Genomic DNA, 20,104 nt, shown 5'->3' with positions numbered 1-20,104 from the left:
GTCATTTGAATTTCCTCTCTTGAAAAATGCCTGTTCAAAAAAATTCAATGATTTGTTAGATACAAATCTAAGAACATAATGATATTCAATGTCTCCCTCTCTCCTTCCCTGCCTTCAACCCTCTTTCCACCTACCTTTATTTCTGCTTTATTTTGTTGTTTTGAGATAATGTATTTTAAATTCACCTTGAATTATAAGGCTTAATACTTCACTGAATAAAAAATTAGTAAGTAAAAAGCAAAAAGACCGTAGGTTAGTGGGAATTCAGAAAATAGCTATAAATAATAATTTGATAGAACAATGACCATTTCACCCATATACAATTTTTTTTGGTCAATTAGTTGTTCATAATTTATTTCAATGAACTACAACCTATAACAATACAATATCTAAATAATTCCTGTGTGGTTACAAGATAATAATTAAGTTCATTTAGACTTTAAGCCATTCCCTCTCAAGAGTTTTGCACAGGAACAATTTTATGCAGATAGCAATACATATGATGGTACATTTTTTGTACTCTATTAATTACCAAAGATCAGGGAAAACATACGGTATTTGTCTATTTGGCTGGCTTATTTAATTAAGTATAATGTTTTCCAGTTGCATCCATTTTGTTGTGAAAGACAGGATTACATTCTTTTTTATAACTGAATAATATTCCATTACACACATACACACACACACACACACACACACACTACATTCTTTATTTAATACAGTCATCATTTGATGGATATCTTTGATGATTCCATATCTCAAGTATTGTGAATTGAGTTGCAATAAACATGGGGTTATAAATAACTCTTTCATATGCTGATTTAATTTAATGTGTATAAATTCCTAAGAGTAGGATGGCAGGGTCATATGCTAGATGCATTTTCAGATTTCTGAGGAATTTCCAATTTTCTGCAATGGCTGCACTAGTTTACATTCTTAGCAACAGTGGATTAGTGAACGTTTTCCCCCCACATCTTAGCCAGCATTTTATTGATTTTTGCCTTCTGTATGAAAGCCATTCTAACCAGCCATTCTAGTCATTTAACCTCATTGTTTTGATTTACATCTCCCTATTGGTTAATGGTCCTAAGCATTTTTTCAATTGTCTGTTGGTCATTTGAATTTCCTCTCTTGAAAAATGCATTTTCAAGTCCTTTGCCCATTTCTTAACTGGATTGTTGGTTTTGTTGCTGTTGAGTTTCCTGAGTTATTTATAGATTCTGGATATTAATCCTTTAACAGTTGCAACGTGAGCCACTATTTTCTTCCATTCTTTCTGTTGGTTCTATGCTTTGCTGAGTGTTTCCTTTATAGTGCAGAACTTCCTTAGCTTAACGGAACCCAGTTTTTCTATTTTTTTTTTTTTTTTAGTTTGATTGCTTCTCCGGTCTTTTCTAAGAAATCTTTGTCTATGCCAGTGTCTTGCAGAGTTTCCTTAATGTTTTTCCCTAGTTGTTTGAAGATATTAGGTCATAGATTTAGATCCTTCATTCGTTTTTAGTTGATTACATCTACAGACTTCACATTCTTCTCAGCAGCGCATGGAACCTTCTCTAGGATTGATCACATACTAGGACATAAAGCAAATCTCAGCAAATTTAAAAGAATTAGAATCATACCATGCAGCTTCTCAGACCACAGCGGGATGAAGCTGGAAATTAGCAACTCAGGAAACCCCAGAAAGTATGCAAACACATGGAGACTGAACAACATGCTCCTGAATGAACACTGGGTCATTCAAGAAATCAAAAGAGAAATCAAAAACTTTCTGGAAGTAAATGAAGACAACAACACAACATATCAAAACTTATGGGATACAGCAAAAGCAGTATTGAGAGGCAAATTTATAGCAATAGGTGCCTATATCAAGAAATTGGAAAGGTACCAAATAAATGAGCTTTCAGCACATCTCAAGGACCTAGAAAAACTGCAGCAAACCAAACCCAAATCTAGTAGGAGAAGAGAAATAATTAAAACCAGAGAAGAAATTAACAGGATTGAATCCAAAAAAACATTACAAAAATTCAGCCAAGCGAGAAGCTGGTTTTTTGAAAAAATAAACAAAATTGACACCCCATTGGCCCAACTAACTAAAAAAAGAAGAGAAAAGACCCAAATCAATAAAATCAGAGATGAAAAAGGAAACGTAACAACAGACACCACAGAAATAAAAAGAATCATCAGAAATTACTACAAGGACCTGTATGCCAGCAAACAGGAAAACCTATCAGAAATGGATAGATTCCTGGACACATGCAATCTACCAAAATTGAACCATGAAGACATCGAAAACCTAAATAGACCCATAACTGAGACAGAAATTGAAACAGTAATAAAGGCCCTCCCAACAAAGAAAAGCCCAGGACCAGATGGATTCACTGCTGAATTCTACCAGACATTTAAAGAAGAACTAATCCCATTTCTTCTCAAACTATTCAGAACAATCGAAGAAGAGGGAATCCTCCCAAATTCTTTCTATGAAGCCAGCATCACCTTAATCCCTAAGCCAGAGAAAGATGCAGCACTGAAAGAAAATTACAGACCAATATCCCTGATGAACATAGATGCAAAAATCCTCAATAAAATTCTGGCCAACAGAATACAACAACACATCAGGAAAATCATCCACCCAGACCAAGTGGGATTCATCCCTGGTATGCAGGGATGGTTCAACATTCGCAAATCAATCAATGTGATTCACCACATTAACAGACTGCAGAAGAAAAACCATATGATTATCTCAATTGATGCAGAGAAAGCATTTGATAAAATTCAACACCCTTTCATGATGAAAACTCTAAGCAAATTGGGTATAGAAGGAACATTCCTCAATATAATCAAAGCAATTTATAAAAAACCCACAGCCAGCATCCTATTGAATGGGGAAAAGTTGGAAGCATTTCCACTGAAATCTGGCACCAGGCAGGGATGCCCACTCTCACCACTGCTATTTAACATAGTTCTGGAAGTTTTAGCCAGAGCCATCAGACAAGAAAAAGAAATCAAAGGAATACAAATCAAGAAGGAAGAAGTCAAACTATCCCTCTTTGCAGACGATATGATTCTGTACTTAGAGGATCCAAAGAACTCTACTAAGAGACTATTGGAACTCATAGAGGAGTTTGGCAAAGTGGCAGGATATAAAATCAATGCACAAAAATCAACAGCCTTTGTATACACAAGTAATGCCATGACTGATTTTTGTATAAGGTGTAAGGTATAGGTCTTGTTTCACACTTCTGCATGCAGAGATCAAATTTTCCCAAAACCATTCGTGGAAGACTGTCCATTATCCAGAGATTGATTTCAGTCCCTTTGTCAAATATTAGTTGGTTGTTGATGTGTGGATTGATTTCTGGAGTTTCTATTCTGTTCTGTTGGTCTATATGTCTATGTGCTGGTACCATGCTGTTTTGATTATAACTGCCCTGTAGTATGTCTTGACATCTGTTATTGTGATACCTCTGACTTTGTTTTTATTGTGTAAGATCTGCTGTAGTTATTTGAGGTCTCTTGTGTTTTCATATGAATTTTAGCATCATTTTTTCTAGATCTGAGAAAAATACTATTAGCATTTTGATGAGATTGCATTTTATCTGTAAACTGCTTGCAGTAGTATGGACATTTATGATATTAATTCTTCCAATCCATGAATATGGAAGATTTTCCATTATTTGTGTCTTCTTATATTTCTTCCTTAAATGTTTTTTTAACTTTCATTGTAGAGATCTTTCATCTTCTGGATTAAATTAATTCCAAGGTATTTAAAGTTTTTGCAGCTATTGTGAATGGGACTGATCTTGCAAGTTCTCTCTTAGTCGGCATTTTCTGGGTAGACAAAGGCTAATGATTTTCGAGTGTTGCTTTTATGTCCTGCAACTTTACCAAACTCTTAGGAGTACCAATAATCTCTTAGGAGAGTCTTTTGATTCCTCTATATATAGAAGCATGTCATGTACAAAAAGGGATAATCTTATTTCTTCCTTTCCAATTTATATCCCTTTGATTTTTCTTGCTTACTGGCTCTCTCTAAAACTTCCAAGACTATATTGAATACCAATAGTGAAAATGGACGTCCTTGCCTGGTTCCAGATCTTAGTGGAAATGCTTCCAACTTTTCTCCCATTCAATAGTATGCTGGCTGTGCATTTATCATATATTGCCTTGATTGTTTTGAGGAATGTTCCTCCTATACCCAATTTGCTTAAGGTTTATTCATGAAAGGATGTTGTATTTTGTCAAATGATTTCTCTGCATGTATTGAGATAATCATATGGTTTTTATTCTTCGATTTTTAACATATTAATGTGATGTATCACATTTATTGATTTGCAAATTTTGAACCACCCCTGCATACCAGGGATAAATCCCATTTGGTCTGGGTGAATGATCTTTCTGATTATGTTGTTAGATTTGTTAGATTTTTTTTTTTTTTTTTGACAGGCAGAATGGACAGTGAGAGAGAGACAGAGAGAAAGGTCTTCCTTTTTCTGTGGTTCACACCCCCCTACCCAGTGCACCACGCTGATCCGAAGTCAGAAGCCAGGTGCTTCTCCTGGTCTCCCATGGGGTGCAGGGCCCAAGCACTTGGGCCATCCTCCACTGCACTCCGGGGCCACAGCAGAGAGCTGGACTGGAAGAGGAGCAACCAGGACAGAATCCGGCGCCCCGACTGGGACTAGAACCCGGTGTACCAGCACCGCAGGCGGAGGTTAGCCTAGTGAGCCGCAGCACCGGCCTTGTTAGGGTTTTTGTAGCTATGTTCATCCAAGATATTGGTCTATAGTTCTCTTTGTTGTATCTTTTTCTTGTTTGGGGATTAATGTAATGATGGAGGATTCTCTCTCTTAATTCTTTTGACTATTTTGAGAAATGGAATTAGTTCTTCCTTAACACTCTGGTAGAATTGAGCAGTGACACTTTCTAGTCCTGTGCTTTTCTTTGTTGGGAGTGTCTTTATTCGGATTCAATCTCTATCTTGCTTACTGGTCTATTGATGTTTTCCATGTCTTTGCACTTCACTTTTTATAGATTTCTCTGTCCAGGAATTTATCCATTGCTTGTAGATTTTCTAATTTGTTGGTATATAGCTGTTTGTAGTAATTCCTAAAGATTCTTTTTATTTCTGTGGTACCCGTTGTTACATTTCCTTGTTCAACTTTTATTTTATTAGTTTGTGTCTTCTCCTTCTTATTTTGTGAAGTAGTAAATGGTATTTTGTTTATTTTTACAAAAAAACAGCTCTTTATTTCACTGATTTGTATTGTTTTATGGTTTCAATTTTGATTATTTTTCATCTAATTGTAATTGTTTTTTATTTCCCTCTTACTAATTTGGGGTTTGGTTGGTGGCTGTTTTTCTAGGCCCTTAATGTATTTATAGTATATAAATAGGCCCTTATGTATATATAGTATATACCCCAGTGCCTGTGATAGACTGAGAAGTTGGGGGAACCTCACAGTTCTGCATGTGTGCCCAGTCCTCTGTCAACCGTACAAAGCATTTCAAAGTCAACGGGAACCACAGATGTTTCCCTTTGATAAAGTCCCCTGGTCACGCATGTGAGAGTTGCTGCAACCGCTTCTTATGGCTAGATGGTGCCACTTCTCCACCAGTTGCTGGGTGCCCTTGTTGTGGGATGGGTAGAAAGAAATGTGCTTTTCCCTTTTTTTGCATTAGGTGGGTACCTTGGCCCCTGCTAGACTCCAGGCCGGAGTGAAAGTTATGTGGTCGTCAACATTCTCCCTCATGCAACATCACCAACGATAAAGGCTGCTGTAGTCTGCCCTCTCCTTGCTTTCTGAACCTGGAGTCTCCTGCAGTCCTTGGATGTGGCATTTGTGTGTGTTGTCCTCACTCACTGCGGTGTGACTGCACTTTCCATGCTGCTCCATGGCTTTCCTCTTCTTTCTTCTCTCCCACTCTCCCTGGGGATACAGTTGGTCCATTTATTTCTACTACTGTCTTCCCCTGGACAGAATCAGTACATCTTTTCCTTATTCAACCATCTTGGAATTGTTTGGCTGCTTAAAAAGGGTTTTCTTAAAAATGCTATTTTAAAAATATTAGTATTATTTAAAGATTTACTCATTTGAAAGTCAGAGTTGGGGAGAGAGAGAGAGAGAATGCATCTACTGGTTCATTCCCCAAAAGTCCACAACAGCCAGGGTTGAGCCAGACTGAAGCCAAGAGCCAGGAGCTTCCCCCAGGTCTCCCAAGCACTGTGCCATCTTCCACTGATTTCCCAGGCATGTTAGCAGGGAGCTGGATTGGATGTGGATCAGCTGGAATTCAAACAGATGCCCACTGGGATGCTGGCACTGCATAAGGCATTTAACCTGCTGTGCCACAGCACTGGCCCTTAAAAGCATTATTTTATACACAATGTTAATATTTTAAAATTTAAGTTCAATATTACCCTATGGAATTTTAAAGTGTTGCTGTGAAAAATCCCACAATTAAGTACCATGCTTCCCAAGGGTAGTTTCTTAAAGGTTATAGAGGAGAGGAATATGTGTGATACAGTGATTAAATGCTGCTGGGGACATTTGTATCCCTTAGCAAAGTGCCTTGTTTGATTCCTCACTACTCTACTTGTGATCCAGCTCTCCTTTAATGTGTATTCCTGGAGACAGCAGACAATGGCACAAGTATTTGAGTCCCTGCTACCCATGTGGAAGACCCATATGGACTCCCAGGCTCCTTATATCAGTTTGGCCCATCCCTGGCTGTTGCAGATATTTGGGAACTGAATCAGCAGATGGAGGATTCTCTCTCTGTCTCTCCTCTATCTTCCTCTCTCCTCTCCCTTCCCCTCCCCTCACTTCCTTTCCCTTCCCTTCCCCTCCCTTCTCCTCCCCTCCCCTCCCCTCCTCTCCTCTCCTCTCCTCTCCTCTCCTCTCCTCTCCTCTCCTCTCCTCTCCTCTCCTCTCCTCTTTCCACTTCATTCTTCTCTCTCTCCCTTCCTCTTCCCTCTCCCTTTTTTCTCCCTCTCTTCCGTTTCTATCACTTTACCTTTTACATAAAATGAGAATAAACCTATACGAAAAGCTTATTGAGGAAGTGGAATAGCATTGACCTCCTGCATTTGTTTTATAAGTACTACCTAATAGGACAATATGCTAAGGGACCACAGGTTCTCAAACACCAAGAATGCTGTAGAAACCTATTTCACATTTTGCGTAATTCTTTTCTCCTTTCAGGGACAATGTATTAAGTAGCTCACTTGGACCTGGACATTTTTACTCCAATCTTTTAGTCTACAGACAGGAAATGTGATGTAACTATAGCAGAATTCTATTAAACTACAAAGGTAACGAAGATTGTGAAATGTGCTTTAGTAACCGCTTTGCTTCATCTAGCATGGGCATGAACTTTCTTTCTGTAGTTTTTAACACTGTAACTTCTTTCCTGGTAATACCAGCTGCTAGCTATTGGATTTAACAAGATACATGTATGTGCTATTAAAATCATTTCATTCCCCTTTCTGGTACTTATATTCATTACATATTTAATAAGGAGGTTCTGAGTCAGACTCTCATGCTTTCATGGTGATCAAAAGCAGATATGATGTCTGATTTTTTGAGTTTTACTTCTAGTGGAAAAAGCAAATGCTAATCATTCAATCACTAAATAAATATGAAGTTGAAAGTGTGCTGTGGCAGCACAGTGCTAACTAGAACCTACATTCTATAAATGAAAAGGCTTCCTTGAGAGGGTGATGGCTTGAGTCATATTCTGAGACCAGATGAGTGTTACTATGATAAATGAAACATACATAAAAATGAAAACTGTTGAGTGCTGAATTTTATTTTGATTTTTCAGAGTTGTTTATTCTAGAATAGCTTTAGAATCACAGGAAAGCTGTTGTATAGAGAAAACACAATGTAACTTGTGGACCAACAGGTATGATCACTCAGTAGGAGAACAATAAGCTTCCTAGTTCTCTTAAGAGGTTGGAACATGTGCAAGAGGATGACCAAGATTGAAACTACTTTCTGGGCTGGCACCACGGCTCAATAGGCTAATCCTCCACCTGCGGCGCTGGCACACTGGGTTCTAGTCCCGGTCTCCCCTGTGGGTTCAGGGCCCAAGCACTTGGGCCATCCTCCACTGCACTCTCAGGCCACAACAGAGAGCTGGACTGGAAGAGGGGCAACTGGGACAGAATCCAGCGCCCCGAATGGGACTAGAAACCCGTGTGCTGGCGCCGCAGGCAGAGGATTAGCCTATTGAGCCACAATTTTAAAATATAATAGTGGAGGGAGGAGGAAGAAGGGTTAGAGTGTGGTTGAGAGGGAGGGAAGGGTGGGCAATATCACTATTTTCTTAAATCTATATATATGATATACATGAAACTTGTATAACAAATATAATTTTAAGAAAAGAATAATATGGCACATGAAAGTTTTAATAGCTTACACCTGAATATAGAGAAGTACTTTGCTATTTTAATAAGAATATGAGAGTTGTCCTAATTTCCCCATAAAGCAATATACACATTTCTACACTGCTGTTGAGAGATGCCATGGAACTTTTGAAGTGTTCTGCATCACACTCCGGGATTTTGGTGAAGCGATTTTACATTACCTATCTAAACTGGTTCTATTTAAGTAATAAAACAAAGACCTTAACTCTGTATTTCATGACTGCTTCTCCAAGCAATACTGACACTTTAGTTAGTGATTGATTTACTAAAGACCAATGGTTTTAAAGGGCTGTCTTTCAAAAGATATAGAATTGTGAAACTTCAATACGATTGTGCACACGTAAATGAAAAATGCAGAGCTATCAGGGATTTTGTGCATTGCAGAATCCTACAAATTGCAATCGCCATAAGGAACGTGTAAGTAGATTCGATTTCTTTAGTTTTAATGAATAAAGGCATTTAATGTTATCTCCAGTTTATTCTCCAAGTTTATTTCTCTCTAAGCAGAGCGTCAGAGCCACTGTTTTAAGGCTTTTAAAGACAAGTGGCTGTGGCTAGTGTTAATAATATTCTCAGTAAAATACAAGATGTTGGTTTTCCAGATAGTATATATAACTTGTGAATAAATAAATTAAATAAATAGATTTTATATAAGTAGAATGTTTTTCTACATCCAGAAGACAGAATAAGAGAGAGAATTGATGATGTTTGACAAGATATGTAGGTAAAAGGCAACCATTTGAAAGAAGATATATTTAGTGCTTTTTCATGAAATACAGTTATATCACACTGGAAAGTAAAATGATTGCAAGGATGTGAAAGTATGAAATATCTTGCGTTAATTTCACCCTTTAGTGCTCACCACACAGGACATCATAACCTGTTTTGTATACCCAGGGTCATCACTATCAAAGGCTTCCTACAGTTAGATAAGATAGGAAATACAATCTTGAAATAACCTAGGCAATCAAGTGCATAGAGATAAATGAAGTGAAAATTCATATACGTCAGACCAAATAATATACTTTGGGGATTTCATTTAGGAGAAGACATTTTGTTCATTTAATGATTTGTTGATCTCAGTCGACTTCACTGAAAAAAAAAAATTAACCTAATCATTTTCCTGAATTTTGTCTTAAGTCTTATGTGAAAAATAACTGAATAAGAAGGGAAGTTATTTTACTTCATAAGTAAGCAATGACAGACATTAGTGTGATTCTCACATTCCTGAACACTTCTCAGTCTATGTATCGAAATGAGATAAAGATACAAAATGCTTACTCCTACACTACTGCAAGGCAAATGCTCAGTGAATGTCTGCAACATCATCATTGTGAGATTTAAGTGCAGCTTTCTCTCCCTAAGAATTTGAATTCATTAACCTTTTTATTCTTCAGGTTTGAAATTCAGAGCCAATGCATTGGAGCACATATCAGTTTCAAATCTCTTTCACGCAAGCATCCCTATGTCTTCCTTTTCATCTGCCTGAAAGGTACTTATGGCTTACTAACACCCTCTGTATGCAGAATACCCTCACAACACAACCTTCTTTTCATTATCTACAATTGATAAATGTTAATTTGGTTAGAATCTAAATTTTGCAGAGATGGCTAGTTCTACGTTCTGACATAAAGTATTTTATATCCTTGTAGCTATTCAACAACATAAATTGCTTTATTCGCAGCTTTGTTTTTTGAGATCTCAGAGAACTTATAATTTCAACATGTAGTATCTAAGAGATATTTCAATTAGTTTCAACTGATGGTAAAATATAACAAAATAAAACAAAAGTCAATGACATCACCAGAAATATGTAAAAATATAATTTCAGGTATGTCAAGCATGTTACATGAGTGGAAATATGAGGCAACATATATGAATAGGAACACTAACTCTATATGTCTGTGAATGAAGTAACTGCACACAAATGCTCATGTCAAAGACAATGTTTCACCTTTGCACTGAGATTGGTTAGTGCTGTTTGCTGGTTTTTCTGCTTCACTACCTGCATTGTGACTTCTTTAGGGGCATGAATCATAAGTCACCTTTGCACATATTCTGGTGTGTGATGTTGTTTCTATAAATGTGCAGCTTCTCCAGTCCCTGTAGCTTTTATGTTTGAAATGCATTGTTGAAGGCAGCCTTTTTCCTTCCCTTGCCTAATAGGTTTGGGGATTAAAAGCATGCAATTCCAAGAAAGGGATAAGGAAATAAATGAAATATTTTTGAGCTGAGGGGTATCATTAACTGAGGCACTGCTGAGACTGCAGCAGTTCAACAACACCGTCTCCCTCTAAAAAAAAAAAAAGAAAAGGAAAAAATGAAAGAAAGAAAAAAGGTTTAGTTACTGTGAAAGGAATCAGTCTTTAAAGGAAAGATGAGCAATGTCAGAAAAAAATGTGAAAAATGATATAACTATTCTGGTTGATAGTACAAATCATGAATAAATCATATACTGCAAAGGAAGCATGAAAATAGGTTTGGTATCTAGGCCATTGGATGATGAATTCTTAGAGGAAAAAAAAGTGATACACACATTGGCCCTTGCATTTCCCACGGTAGCAAAAGGAACTGGTCTGTTGAAATTGTTGACTTCTGTTCAACTCAAATGGGAAGATTTTGTTTTCTGAAGGCTATTTTATTTATGTCTTCAGGTTTTAGAAATGGTTTCAGGATGGATTTAGTCAATGTCATGCTTTCTGTTCCCAAATTATTGTGTGATGACCTCAGGAGAGTCATCCTGAGTGTCTATGGTGCTCTTCTGCAGTTTACTCAAATCAAGACCTGTTCTGAATTAATTTTGACTTGCTCAACTTTCTAAATTATTTAAATATCCAATTCGGAGGGCCAGTCCTCATCTCCTCTGAATTATGAATTCAAAATTACTAAGTTTGAAGAAGGAGTAGAGATTCTCCTCAGGCTTGTGCTGTGCATTAACCTAAGGGCTGGTGTGTGCCTTACCCCGTAAGGACTATGGACTGGCCAAGAATCCAACTGGAGCATGAGGTGAAAAATGTGCACTACTCTCTCTCATCTACAGTTAGTAAAAGTAGTTAGAACTGCTCACTTCTATTTATACTTATATTAATTTGCATAAAGTAATCAAATATACAAAATATCTGAAAAACTCAACCCAAATGATTGTGCAATTGCCAGACTTTCTGGATAGGCATATTTCTGTGGATGTCACTTTCTGATCTTGGCTCTTGACATTCTTTTATGCTTTCCCATGACTGTTATTTATAGGGAATTTATAAATGAAAGGTATATAAATGCTAGGGCTTTTAAACCATACATTTTTCATGTTCTTGCATAGCTGTAAAAATTAAGCCTTTGCAACTTGATCTTAAAAACTTTTATTTAATTCCTCTTGGTTCGAAGCAAATAGGAGATTTCTTATTTGCAAGATTTATAGATTCTTAAGACAAAAATGTGGAGCCAAAGTAGTGATAATTTTGTTGTTTGTTTTCTTACTGAATAGCTTAATTTCTCTAAACTCTAATAAAGTTAATCCTAAAAGTTTGTTGAGATTCAAATTAAATCAATTTATCCGGAGTAGTGCTGATGATTTTGTATATTTCTCATCCTACATGTCATGTGCTACATAATCTCTAGATGAATTAACTACTATCATTTTAAATAATAGTTATGAAGAATATAATTAACATATCATATGGTGGACATTTTAAAGTTTAGTTTTTTCGTTTTTTGTAATATAGAGTTGTGCATCAATAACCAGTATCTAATCCCAGAGCATACTGATCACACAAATCAAATAGCATACACATTAGCAGTCTATTATGTTCCCTTTCCATCTAACCCCAGAAATCACTAATCTACTTTATGTCTCTATGGATTTGCCTAATCTGAAAGTTTTCATAGATGAAATCACAGAAAATGTAGTCTCTGTGTCTTCTTTTTCACATAGTTCAGTATTTTCTAAGATTCACACACATTGTAGCATGAATTGGGATTTCATTCTTTAACAGAAGAGTACCCCACTGTATAAATATTCATCATTTAAAGCATCCATTCATCATTTGATGGGCATCTGGACAGTTTACACATTTGTAGTGATTGTGAATAATGCTTTACTACATAAGCCCAGGGAAAGAACCGCAAGAAAGGACTGAGTAGAACAAATCTCACTGATAACACAGCCTGCCAGTGGTTTGTGTTTCCAAACATTCTAATTCCCATGATTTTGGGTAAAATATTTAGAAGATTGTCACCTTATTAAATAGGCTTAGTAGTGGCATCCAATGCTTAAAAGGAAGCCTTTCCCAAATTCACTTCATTTCAAATTTAAATTCCTGTCAGAAACAATTCTCCTACTATCTAAAACAGTACAAAGAAATCCAGCAACAAAAAGTGCAAAATTTACAGTGTCCGGCATCCACGAACACATTACCAGGAATGGGCAGACAGAACTTATGACACATATACACTATCAGGAAAACAAAATCACTGAATAGAAACAGAGGTGTGAATAACAGAGATGATGGGATTGGCAAACAATCGAAACACTAAACAAGCTATAAAAGTGCTCTTGTTCATATTGGAGTAGCAGAAACTAGAATCACCCTCCACCTTGAACAACGAATATCCTGACAAACCATGTAAAACAACAGGACAGGCCATGTAGGGCAATAACGTCTGACTGAAAGGAAGCAACTGAGGTATGTCCTAGGATGTGTCGGTTTAACCTCTGGACGGAAATGCGGGCTGCCGCAAAGGGGCTGAGAACCCAAAGATAGCTCCAAGGTGTCCCTGAACTTAGATGGCTAATATCTGGAGCAGCCAAGGCGATTTGAATCAACAGGGCGGAGAGGCCAAGAGCAGTTTCCAGCAGAGGAACAGCTTGTGTGGAGAGGAACACCAAGTATCTTCAGAACTAAGGTCTAATGAGGGTGGATGTAAAGATACCACCTGAAGCTGAGTTGTCAACCACTGGAAAGAAAAAGTGAAACAATCCCCAGACTGCTCGTGCGGTTTCCTGGGAAAGAACAAAAAGACCCCCTTGGCCATCTTTTCCTTAAGGGAGACGAACACGTTTACATCTATTAATATTCGTGGTGTGTTTGGTCATAATTCTATCAAGCTATTATGAATTTTTTACATTCTTTCTATTTCAATTTTCTACTTGATAGCTATTTCATTTATTTTACCTTTGAAATAGTATGGAAAGCATAAATCGAAATTTTATTATTAGGTGCTATCAATGTGGATTAAAAGGGTACATTTTAAATATGCCCTATAGTCCCATCAGCTACATGCTAGAAAAACATGAGGATATTCTTTAAAATATTTTCTTTAACCTACATTAAAATATTATAATATTAGAATATTTGCATTCCCTTCACAATAACAAAGGAACTTTAACATCCAAATATCAGTCACTGTTAGTGCAACCCAGTGTTTTACATTCAGATCGTTTTAATTAGAGTATGGACTTCATGTTCGCTTTTCTTTCCTGTGTATTTCTTATGTTCAGTCATAAACCACCCTTTTCCATTTTCCCATGGTTTGTCTCAAAATCTTTAGATTAGAAGTTAGTAAACATTTTTTTAATTAACTCGTGGGAAATTGAATGAAGCAGAAATTACAGATTTTCTTCATTTTAATTAAGGAAAACAAGAGTTTATTTATAATGTTTTGTATGCAGTATAGTAAAAATTTCAATCTAGACACAAAAGGAGTTTAAGACATTAGATAGATAGATATATAGATATGTATATATGTAGATGGAGATTTATCTATATGGATATAACAAATGTATGGTAAGATTGGCAATAATTCTGGCAGTTTTGCAAGGATATGCACAATGATGTGTCAACTAGAATGATACCAAGGACACAAACTTGTCTATGGACAGTGACTTTCCCGTGATGAGAGATTGGCAAAAATCAGTTCTTAGCAATTAAAAAAATAAAAAAAGCTGTAACTGAGAAAAATAGCATGCATCTGTGAAAGCAAAGTTAACATGAAAATGTTTGATGAGAATCAGTAAAACAGAACATGAAGTATCTCCTACCTTCTGAGGAAATACAAACTAATTTTGCAACAACATGAATTTAACTAATAATAAATTTTATTAATTTGAACATAGATATATTTGGTGTTAAACTTGTGACTCATTATCCTTTTATTTAGAAAACTTTGCCTGTTGGTTATAAAATTGAAAAATATACTGATTAATGATAACAAATTTAAAAGTTAATGTTTTGAGTGTGAATAGTTGTTTTTCCCTATAGGAAAGGATAGATTACAATTTATAAAATAAATTCCCATTAACATTCTCTGCTAAAAAGATGATAGTTATACTTTGAGTTCTTATGTTCAACTAGTCATTCTATTCATGAAATTCTTATTTTTATACTGAAAATCCCTTTGCAAATGATTTTTAAAAAAACATTTGTATTAAATTTGCTGGAACACTCAGAGGCAGTGATAGATCTCACATTTTGATATTTCTTTTTCAGTCTAGGAAGAAATGTAAGCATATATTAGTAATCATATTATAAACAAAAATATTCCATTTAAATTACTGAATTTCATTAAGCTAGAAATCTAAAAATAATCACCATCAAATACCCAAACCTACAGAATCCCTAAATATTCTGAAGTTAGATATATACTAACTTCTCATCTAGAAAGATATTCATTTCCTTCACACATAATGTAAGAACAGTCAGAAATTACCCAGTAAAGCTACTTTTAGAGGTCACTGCACATGCTAAGCGGAGCACTTTATAGAATGTGCTGAAGACCCAGGAAATCATTATTTTCAAAATTTATAAGATCTGAGTAATTTGTGGTTATTTAGGAAATACTCTACCTAACCCTAGAAAACCTGCTTCCATAAACATATTTTGATTTGATTTGTTTGTTTCTTTTTTGCTTATTTAACAGCTGAATAAACTTACAAATGAGCCAAGTCTGTTAGATATTTATTTTGATTGCTAAAGCACTGCTTAAGTATTTCTAAAATCATACTAATCAAAACTCAGCCCTTAAGGTTGTTAGAGATAAATTTTCATCCTCTCAAATATAGGTTTAACTCCCTATCAACAAGGTTAGTTTATATTTGTATGAAAACATTAGTTATGAAAAAATACAGTATGTGAAATTCTAGGTCTTCACCACAAAACATATGTTGGACTTATTTTCTGATTTTGAAAATGCAGGTATATTCAACATTTTTGTTTAGGAGGTCTGCTATCCTTATCATTTTGTTCCTGTTAACAATGTAGAAGATGCAGACAAATATTTAGCTTTAGTGATAGAATAGTTTATTCTAGAGGTTATCTCTAACTAGCCTCAGGGATGCCCAAGGCCTTGAATTTTGATCCAAACTCTTTGTAATATGAATTAAACCACTTATAAGAACCACAACTATATTAGATTCAAGACGAGTGAAACTCAGGTGAGGAGCATATCCCAGGTTAAGCACTGTAGTTTGTGGAAGAGATTGTTTATTAGATACTGAGAATCAACACTTATCAGGCACAGTGCCCTGGAGCATGGATGATGCAAAAGATATGTTGTGCATACCTGTAGGGGATACATCACTAAAGTATTTTTTAAATTCATTTATTTGAAAGGCAGAGTGACAGAGAGAGGGAAAGATAGAGATAGAGATAGAGATAGAGATAGAGATAGAGATAGAGATAGATAGAGATGGGATAGAGATAGAGAAGAAGAAGAAGAAACCCATGAAGGAGAAGGAGGAGGAAGAGGAGGAGGAGGTGGAGGAGGAGGCGAGGAGAGAGAGAGAGACCTTCCTTCACCTGGTTCACTTCCCAAATAGTCACTAGCCAGAGTTGGGTAAAGCCAAACCCATGAGCCAGGAATTCCATCCTGGTCTTGCCCTTAGGTGGCAGAGGCTCAAATACTTGGACTATCTTTTGCTGCCTTCCCAGGTGTATTGCAGGGAGCTGGAGCTGGAGTGTAGCAGCAGCTAGTTCTTGAACTGGTGCTCTGATGTTGGATGCTGTGCCACAATGCCAGCCTGTACATCACCAAAATTTTAAACACAAAGAGGAGGACAGAACCCTGAGCTAAAATTGTCCAACCACAGTCAGCCTTATAGCTCAAGACCAACCACATCCAAATGCAGCGTGACTCAGACAACAGGGGATGGCACAAGGGTCAGAGGGCTCCTGTCGGGGTGTCTCAGGGTGGGCTGAAGTTTCCATGCTCCCCTGTCTCCTAAGTACAGTAATAGAACAATGCGTGTGTCAGCGATGAACTACACACCTTCATAACTGGGGTCTCCTAATACTGTTATTGAGATGAAAAAAGCCTAGGACTCAGTGATGTTGTAGCTATTATGATATCATCACCTAAAACATTACTCTTATGTCCATGCGTGATGCTGGTGTAAAAAAAAATGTATAAAACTGTGATGCCAGTTGTATAAAAGTATATCACATGTATTTATTTAACATAAAATTTTATAATAAAAGACTGCATTTCTAATTTATATATTCAATATACTGTATTATATTTTACCATTTTTGAGTGCACTTCTACTATTTATTAAAAAACGTTTACCCTTAAACAATGTGCTGTGTTGACTGATATAGCTCTTGTTTACAGTGTTTCTTGATTGCCTTAAGGCATCACATGATTGACTTATTTCATTTAGGCTTTTATAGTACACTCTGATGTTCACAAAATGACAAAGTGAACTAACACTGTATTTCTCGGAACATATTAAGCAATGCATGACTATAAATGCATTACTGCCTAGTGTAGCCTATTGTGCTTTATCAATGTGATAAGGACCGGAATCTGGGATCAGTGCTCCTAACACAGCAAAAATAGTGCTTCAGGCAAGCTAAGATTCTTTTTATCTACAAATGAAAACAATTAACTGATTTTCTTACCTAACAATATTCTAATTCTATTTTGACTCCATTGCAGTGTCATTTGCCCTTTTCCCTAACACATTCACTTAAAAATCACACTTGGGCACCCCCATGCTCTGGAGCGCCAGTGTAACTGAATTGGCTGGACAAGAATGCATCTCGAGTCTTAATCAAGTACATTAACCATGAGTGCTATGAGAAAGAACATTGACTTCCAAAACTTAATCAAAGTATGTGTCAAAAGTTAATCTACATGGTCACACCCTCTCAGTTCTTGTTCAGTGGATTGAGGACTGGGAAGCTTTTTTTCTAATGAGCATTTCCTGTGGTTCAGATAAAAAATATCAAAATGCATGGATTTTATTTCTTATTTTTTGCTATTTGGTTTTTCACATGGACCATCTTAAAGATTGGGGAAAAACATGACATGATCTTTGCAATTATCACTATGTCCTAAGAGGTTCATTGGGATTTCTTGACATGACATAAGGATTTCTTTTATATATATGGATTTTATTACTCCTTTTTCAATTGTTGACATTTGGGGTGAAATGTGGCTGATAACAAGTATGGTGTGTAAAGGTAGATTCATTGTTTTTCAGATAATTGCATGGACTAGAAATCTACAAAACCTGAGAAAGAAATGTTCAAGCTTTCTGTCTTGTGGGAAATATTAAGTACCTTATTACCTGGTGCAATTGGTGGGAAGGGAATCAAAATATGTGTGCTCTGCTTGCTCTCAAAGGCAGCAGCAAATAAAATCCACGGCATTACATGAGACAGGTGGGCAGAGACCCATGGACCTTGTACACTGCTCTGTTGAGCAAAAATAGAGTTACTGTCTCTCGAAATAAATAACAGGAGGCTTGTCACTCTTGAGCATCATGACTAAAATTGTAAGCCACTCTCATCTTTTCAAATGTTATGTAAAAACTAAGAGATCTTTTCCCTAAACTATTTACACATACTAGGAAATATAATTCAGAATGTCTGAAGGAAGACGATAATTCATCAGTTTTTTTCATTAAATTTTTACACCATAGCATGTTGCTTTGATAGTTTGTTTTCATAATTTTCTGCACAATATTTTTATATTCCGTGAGTCCATCTTCCTCTCTCTCTTTCTCTCTCTCTTTCTCTCATTTGTCTGTCTTTTAATACTGAGAGATTTGAACTGAAGAGTATCAGGGGACAACAGAACAAGGAAGACAAAAACTGATTTTGTAATAGAAGGAAAAGATAATAGCTAAATACTTGTTCAAATGTATACAATATTCTCTCCTCACCTTTGTGGACAATCTGTGGTGAGGTACTAGTGTGCAGAACCTAAAGTACCCCTTTTTCACTTTTCTGTGATATAGTGGGATGACATTTTCTATAATTTCTGTTGTCCAATTGGAGGTCTCCACAGTCCTTTCTTATATTTGAGAATAATTAGGGAACAAGATGAAAGGGCAGTGCCAATAATTTGTTAAAACCTTATATTGATGTGCATTATTATAATATGTATAGAAATGTTTTTTAATCTTTTTTTAACTTTTATTTAATGAATATAAATTTCCAAAATACAGCTTATGGATTACAATGGCTTTCCCCCCCATAACTTCCCTCCCACCTGCAACCCTCCCCTTTCCTGCTCTCTCTCCCTTTTGTATTGGAATATATTGAGAAACTATATATACACACATACACATGCATACACACAACCCTCTAAACTCCTACCGATGCAGCTATTAATCTTTAAACATGTGAAATCCAGGGGTCAGAACACTTTACTACCTGCCTGTTGTTACAAGTGGGAGACCTGATTTACAGGCATGGTATGCACTGCTCTGCATCCCTTCCTCGTCACTGTGGTAGGCTCTTTCCCTGATTAAATTAGATGGTTAGCAATGGTTGTACATATTCATGGACTACTGTTGAACATTTAATTACATATATATAATGAGTAGAACCGTATTACTTTTGAGGAATCAAATGTAACCTTCTCAGACCACTTCAGGGTTTCATCATCTATTAGGTTTTCTGGGTTGCCTGATACTGAATTTAGGGATACTTGTGATATATTAATTTAAAAAAAACTAAGGCCTTTCTCAAAATCACACTGGGGACAAATTAGTTTTTTATGATAATTTTGGGGGTTGAAATTGAGGCATATGCCTATCAAATACTCTTTTAATTAGATCCAAAGAGGAATATAACCTTGATTTCTTATGCAACTTCCTTAACTTTGAAATTAATTTTAAAACAGATTACATTTTGTTTTATAAAAATGGAAATATTTGTGAAATTATTTTGTACTGCTCCTTAGAAAAAAAGCTCACCGTTAAAATTTGTTTCATTGATTAATTTTATTTTTAACCATTTATTTATTCAAAAAGCAAAGTGAAAAACAGAGAGAAAGAGACAGAAAAAGAGATCTTCCATCCACTGGTTCACTTTACCAAATGGTAGCAACAAACAGGCATTGGCAAGGCTGAATCCAGGAGCCAGGAACTCTCTCATATGTATTCAGATATATATATATATATATATACACACACACACACACACATATGACGTATGGTATATATTTATATAGATTTACATAAATAAATTACATATATTCTTATATAAATAAATTATTATGGAAATTGCTCCTGTCAATGAGATTGGCAAGAGACTTCTATGCTTTCCCAACTTTCCTGTCTCAACATAAGTTGCAAAATTCTAACTAGTTGTGTAATTTGTCATATATGAAAACGACTTAATGTATAAATCATCATGAATTTGGAACATCTTTACTATGTCAATCAACAATGAT

The sequence above is a fragment of the Oryctolagus cuniculus genome, chromosome 10 (genome assembly GCF_051225735.1).
Source record: "Oryctolagus cuniculus isolate XC-2025 breed Fujian yellow rabbit chromosome 10, ASM5122573v1, whole genome shotgun sequence".
Taxonomy (NCBI): domain Eukaryota; kingdom Metazoa; phylum Chordata; class Mammalia; order Lagomorpha; family Leporidae; genus Oryctolagus; species Oryctolagus cuniculus.
This window is presented reverse-complemented; position numbering follows the sequence as displayed.